Here is a 6000-nt window from a genome sequence, read left to right as displayed (position 1 = left end):
TGCCTGGTGACGTAGCTTTAAAAAGTGAGGAGGCTTGTTCTCTCCCCCTCATCCAGCGGTTGATATCGCACATCTTTTCTCTCAGCCGCAGGATGAGGGGAAGAGAACAAGCCTCCTCTCTCTTTATAGCTGCGTCACCAGGCAGCGCCGGCGGGCGCAGTGCCGCCTCTCGGGAGCGATACCGCTCCTCCGCCCGGCGTGTTGGGCTGCAAACTTCTGCAACATACGGTACATTTGGGTAAATACGGTAATTTGGCAAATGATGCATTGAACGAGTTTTACACATTGCTATTTACAGTTCACGTGTGTAGAACTTGGTTACTGCTGCCCTGCTTGTGCTGTGCTTTTTTTTAATCAAATGCCCTAAAGGCCCTTTACAGGCATTACATATAGAGGGGGGGGGGGGGGGGTGTTACAAGGTTACATACAAGAAAATATGGTCCACATTTAAACATGCAATACAATACCAATTGAAAGTACACATAATTAGACACAAAAACTGACTGCGGTTAATAGCAACAGAATAAATGCGAAATTGATCTTGTGCAAAATGTGGCCTATCTATAAGACTTTACTTTATGCTCCTGAAGCTCTTCAGTTTCTGCATGAAAGCATCATGATTTAGTGTGGAAACGATGTCTTCAAGTAAATTGTTCCAATGGTGCATGGCAAGAAATAAGGGGCAATGACTAGGGAGATGGGTACATGCAAATATGGGGCAGGTCTGATATAGCATGTAAAGAACGATGAGTGACTTCAAGCGACTTCATGAGTGACTTGTACTTCAAGTGTAAAGGAGCCAGCTTACTTGGATTTTAACATCAGGATTCCATTCATGTGGGACTCGTACCGTTGTGGTGATCTTTGTGCTGCACATTTTGATGCCTTATGATAACCTTGAGGAAGCACCTTTTTTTTTTCTCTCTCTTTTACTTTAAAGACACTGTAAAGAAGTTCTGAACATCACCCGTAAATGCTGTACAAGCCCTTGGAATGGAGCTGAAGATAATTAAATAACGACAGTTTTGGAACTATTTCCCTAAGTGTTTGCCATGAGTAGCAGGGATGTCTTAGCGAGTGACGAGGTGTCATTGGCTGCAGCTAGCAAAAGGTCCATGTAAAGAGCTCTGGCAGCCATAGTGGCATCTTTTGGGCAGCTGTGTAAGCTGTCTGTTCGTGTAGTTGCCTTCACTTGCATGGTTTGTTTGCCAGGATGATCCTAGGTGAATACGCATTGCTTGCTATGTTGTCAGCTGCAAAGGCAGTGACTTCTGAAGCATTGACTTTGATCACATTATTCCTAAAGACATGCCCGATCTGCCACCATCAGTGGTCCCAGTGTGTGTGTGTGCAACCTGTGTTCTCATTATTTTATTATTATTATTTATGTAGTGTGCACTTCAGCCGTCACTCCCCGTTTGGAAAGAGCAGGCTTTATTTGAGAACTACATGCGTTAAAGTAGTCACGCGAGCTGCCCACTACCCGCATTGTTGTGAACCGGTGTCTCGCTATGTGGAGAAAGGCACCGATATCTTATATGTGCTGTGCCTGCTTGCGTGGCACATATGGCTCGGGAAGTGTCCTTGGAGTTTGCTTTGTGTGTTGAAAGGGAAGAGGAGTGCCATTTATAATTGCCAATATCTTGTGTGTTAATGATGTTAACATGAGAAATTTTTGTGCACGGATAAGGGATGGAATGCCCATCGCTAGCCCGCTTTTTTTAAACCTTGGCAAATAGCATTTCTTGGTTCCTTTAATTATTGGCAGCCCAAAGACTCGTCTTTTTACTTTATTCCATTTTATTGTTTTACCTGCCTGTTCCATTTGCGTGTTTCTTGTGTGAGACTTGATGCTTGTTTAGTTTCACTGTAGTGGGTTTTCTTTCAACTGATATTTAAACAATGTTTTTATCGTTTGTCTTGAATTTGTGTGGATTGTGTTTTTAACCCAGTGAGTTCTTTCTAGAGTTTTGAAGGTGGCCACAAAATGCATTGAGGAGAGTACAGCGAGCAGCAGAAGGAAAATGATAGGTTGAGACAGGTAGAGAGCAGAGTGGGTCAGGGCAGAAAGAGACATAATGCAAAGGGGGTGGATTCTAATTGTAGCAGGGGATGGATGTCATTTGTTCTGCAGTGGTCATAGTCAGGCTGGTAGAACGAAGGCTACAGAGTTCACACCATATGCAAGCCCTTCCCTGCAGGGACGTCTGATAGAAATTTTAACTTGTGCACTGTCATGAGGCTACTGTGATGCGAGGGGCTGTACTGAGATCCACAGCTTTCATGAGCAGAGGTGGACTGAGCTATTGCATTGCTTTGGCAGATGAAAGAGCTGCAAAAAAAAGTTTGAAGGGAAAATTCAGAGGATCCTTTCTAGTTGCAGATATCTGCTGCTACATAAGCGAGATGAAAATTTGGAGGATGATTGATGATTCGTGCCTACCAGTCTCTTGCTTTTACCCTCGGCAAACACCGTCGCAGTTTTGTTAAGGCCATGAACTCATTTCTTCTAAGTGCTTTGTTGGTGCACACAGGGCAGTGACTTCTCTCTTGAAGTGGTTTCGTTAATGGCGTGCTGTCCAGGTTTGCGCTCGTCTTCTCAGTAGTCCGAAAACCTTTGTTTTTGTGGTGTGCATGCGTTATGTGGACTTGCCGTGTCACTGGCTGAAAGGTTCCTCATTTGTGGCAATTGGCAGCAAATGTGTCGTGCTTGAGCGATCTCATTGTGCGCTGTGAAAAAATGCCGGAGACGTCGCGCCTGGCCGCAGCCTTTCTTGCGTGCACCACACGTTCTCACTCGTTCGGACGGCGGTGTGTGGATCAGGGTCCAGCCATGGTGGCCCGCCTCTGGAACATTTGTAAGCAAGAGTGTATGTGTAGTGCAAGGTGCTGTGGGGGGGGAATAAAATATTCTACAAGCTCAGCTGGAAGGTCTTTGCATGGTGTGGTCTATTATCGCAGTGTGCACACATGCCAGCTCAGAAGCACCTGGGCGATTGCAGTGAGGTGAGTGGAAGCAGTCTTTGCAGAGTCCTGTTTTCACTGGCTTTGTGTGCATGATACTTGCTTTTGCACTCCACAGGGACGTTTGTCATCTGAGGGACTCAACTCATTCGGCTGAGCCACACTGTGGCAGCAACCCTATCAACAAAACGAAGCTGCTGAACTAACTTCTTTTCCAGCAGCTTGTCACAGTGAACAAACATCAGAGAAAAAAAGCAGCCTGCTGTGGTGTTGCCTCGAAATAAGACCGTTTTGGCAACAAGAGATACTGATAGTGTTTAACATGCCTCGGCCTGCTTGCCAGCTGAGCAAATTTCCCCACACCAGCAAAAATGAGCAATTTGTGGTAATAGACCACTTTTGTGCATGTGAACATAGTTTGAAGAACGATTTCTTCTTTTTTGCCACATTGTCTGCTGTAGTTCAGTGTGTTGCAGGCAGGCACATGTATAAAGTGACCATATTCCTCAGACCCCGAAGCGGGACATGGGAGGACGGGGGGGGGGGATGAAATGCAGGGCATCTGGTTTAGACATGCTCTTTTTTATTTATTTATACACCACGAAACTGTTCTCTTCATTCAGCTTTGCCTAGCCAGCGCATCTAGTACTTCTGGCTTTAATGAATCTTCCTCAGCAGCTCTTCATTTTTGCAGATGTGTGCGCGGTACTGTTCACACGTCATATGCACATTTACTTTAAGTAGCAGCATTGCTTTAAGTGTTGTCGCTTGAAGCTGCGTCTTCTCTGCAGACCACAACTTAATTGTTCATAATAGAAAACACTCTCTCCACTGGTGCATTTGTACCGGGCAAGCACATGCAGTACTTAACAATTGCCCTCATGTTCTCGCAAGGCAAATCGTTCGTCTCGAAGTGCTGAAGCTCCTCCATCCAACATTTTCCAACTGGTTTCTTCTGCCTCTTCCATTCATCTAGTTTTTCAGGTGTGTACGTAACGTGAAACGTTGCATGCTTCGTCAAATAAATAATTCTCGTCGAGGTGGACGTCATTGAACTCTGAAGTTATGAACTGCTGACTCCTCTGCACATCATACTAAAGTGGTGCTGACTCCAGAGAGGCCCATGAGAAACTGCTAACCTCATCAAATTGTGTGCACCATCGCTCGAAATATGACGCGCAGGTCTGGTAGAACCTTTTTGCCCCTTCTACTACCGATGCTCTTTAAACTTCTCCCGATTCTTCAAGTGCTGTTATTCTAGCACGCACACTTAATGGCAAAAATGTCTGCTGAAGTCTGTCTTCAACTTTGGTCTGCAGTTGTTTCAGAGCTTTGTGGACTTCCGTTGCAGTCTTGAAACATGGTCGCTTGGCTATGTATTTCCTTCCTCCATGGCTATGTACAAAGGATAGCCAGAGCTCCTCACAAGGATTTTCAAAAAATGTCTTGATCAAAGAGGGGCATTTTTCTGCCGACAAAAAGAACGACTTTAAAGCCGGGAAAAGCTTGAGCCTTCTCTCAACAGCTGACATTAATGCCAACCACCTTGTTTTGCTGTAGCCCAGAAGCCGCTGGTACTCGACAGACTCGAAGTCGCAAAACTCCTTGAATGCTCCACCCGCACTGTGTAAATATGAAAGTATGAATAGAGTTTGACAATCACGGCTTCAATGTCAAGCGGCAGACAATCGGCAGCAGTCTGGATGGTGTTGTGCACAATATGTGCTGTACAGCCAATCCCAATGATCTTTTGAGGTAAAGAATCTCGCATTCATGAGAGCACATTGTTTTTCCCATTCCGCGCGGCACCGCCGAAGTTGCAGTTTGTCGCTAAAAGCAACCAGCTTTGATGTGATGTTGTTGACTTCCAGTGCTTTTAGGTCTCACCTGGCAAGATGTCGATCTCCAGCAGCTTCGTTTGCACACCAGCAGCAGAGGTGAAGTAGCGGATCATTATTGGAAATATTTTCAAATCTTTATGGTTCGACGTTTGGTTTGGTTTGGTTTGGTTTATGGGGTTTAACGTCCCAAAGCAACTCGGGCTATGAGAGACGCCGTAGTGGAGGACTCCGGAAATTTCGACCACCTGGGGTTCTTTAATGTGCACTCAGACTTTAACGGGCTCGGACATGGACATGGCCCGGCTGTTGGCGGAGCCCGGGTCGGACGCTGAGGGGGGGGGGGGGGGGGAGATGTAGGGCCCGTGCCGCGCCGCGCATTCAAAGGCCGCGCCACTTCCCAATGCTCCCTGCGTTCGACGTATCACAAAAAGCAGATGAATTTTGCATAGTGAAGTTCAGCCTTCAACTCTTCCACGGCAGAAGTAGCACTTAAACAGGGGGTACCCCCCTAGTTTGTAGTGGTTTGTGGCCCATCATTGTGACCAGCGCGGCCATGCTGGCCGTCTTCAACGAGTCTGGATTGGAGCCCGCTGCCCAGGCCTGGAGTACGGGCCTCGGGAAGCCAGGTGTGCCCGGGGCGGAAACGCCTACTGCAATGTGCATCCAGCACGGCGCCACGTGGAAAGGGGTCAACGATGTAGAGCAGCAGCTCAGGGTTGCTGCCAGGCGTATCCGTGGCCGAGCCCAGCTGCGCTGTGACCCCGAGGATGTGGCCGCTGCCGGAGAGGGACCAGCCAGAACAGTCCCCATGCCTGCTGCTTCTCCTGTCCCACGGACCAGCTGAAATGGCATCCCGCCAGAGCCAGGCGACAAGCCTTCATATTTAACGCCGACCCGGGCTCGGACATGGACATGGCCCGGCTGTTGGCGGAGCCCGGGTCGGGCGCTGAGGGGGGGGAGATGTAGGGCCCGTGGCGCGCCGCGCATTCGAAGGCCGCGCCACTTCCCAATGCTCCCTGCGCGCTGCCTGTTTCCCTCTCCCCGCTCGTTCGGGGATAACCGGTCCCGCGCGAGGGGGCTATAAAAGAAGGCACGCGCCACTGTCTCACCCTCTCTTCGTTCCTGCTTCGCGCCTGGCGCTTCTCCACGGAAGACGACCCGCAGGCTGCAGCCCCCCGGACGACAACCTAGCACC

Source organism: Amblyomma maculatum, chromosome 2 (genome assembly GCF_055883805.1).
Source record: "Amblyomma maculatum isolate TAMU_Amacu chromosome 2, ASM5588380v1, whole genome shotgun sequence".
Classification (NCBI taxonomy): Eukaryota; Metazoa; Arthropoda; class Arachnida; order Ixodida; family Ixodidae; genus Amblyomma; species Amblyomma maculatum.
Note: the sequence above shows the minus strand (reverse complement) of the source record.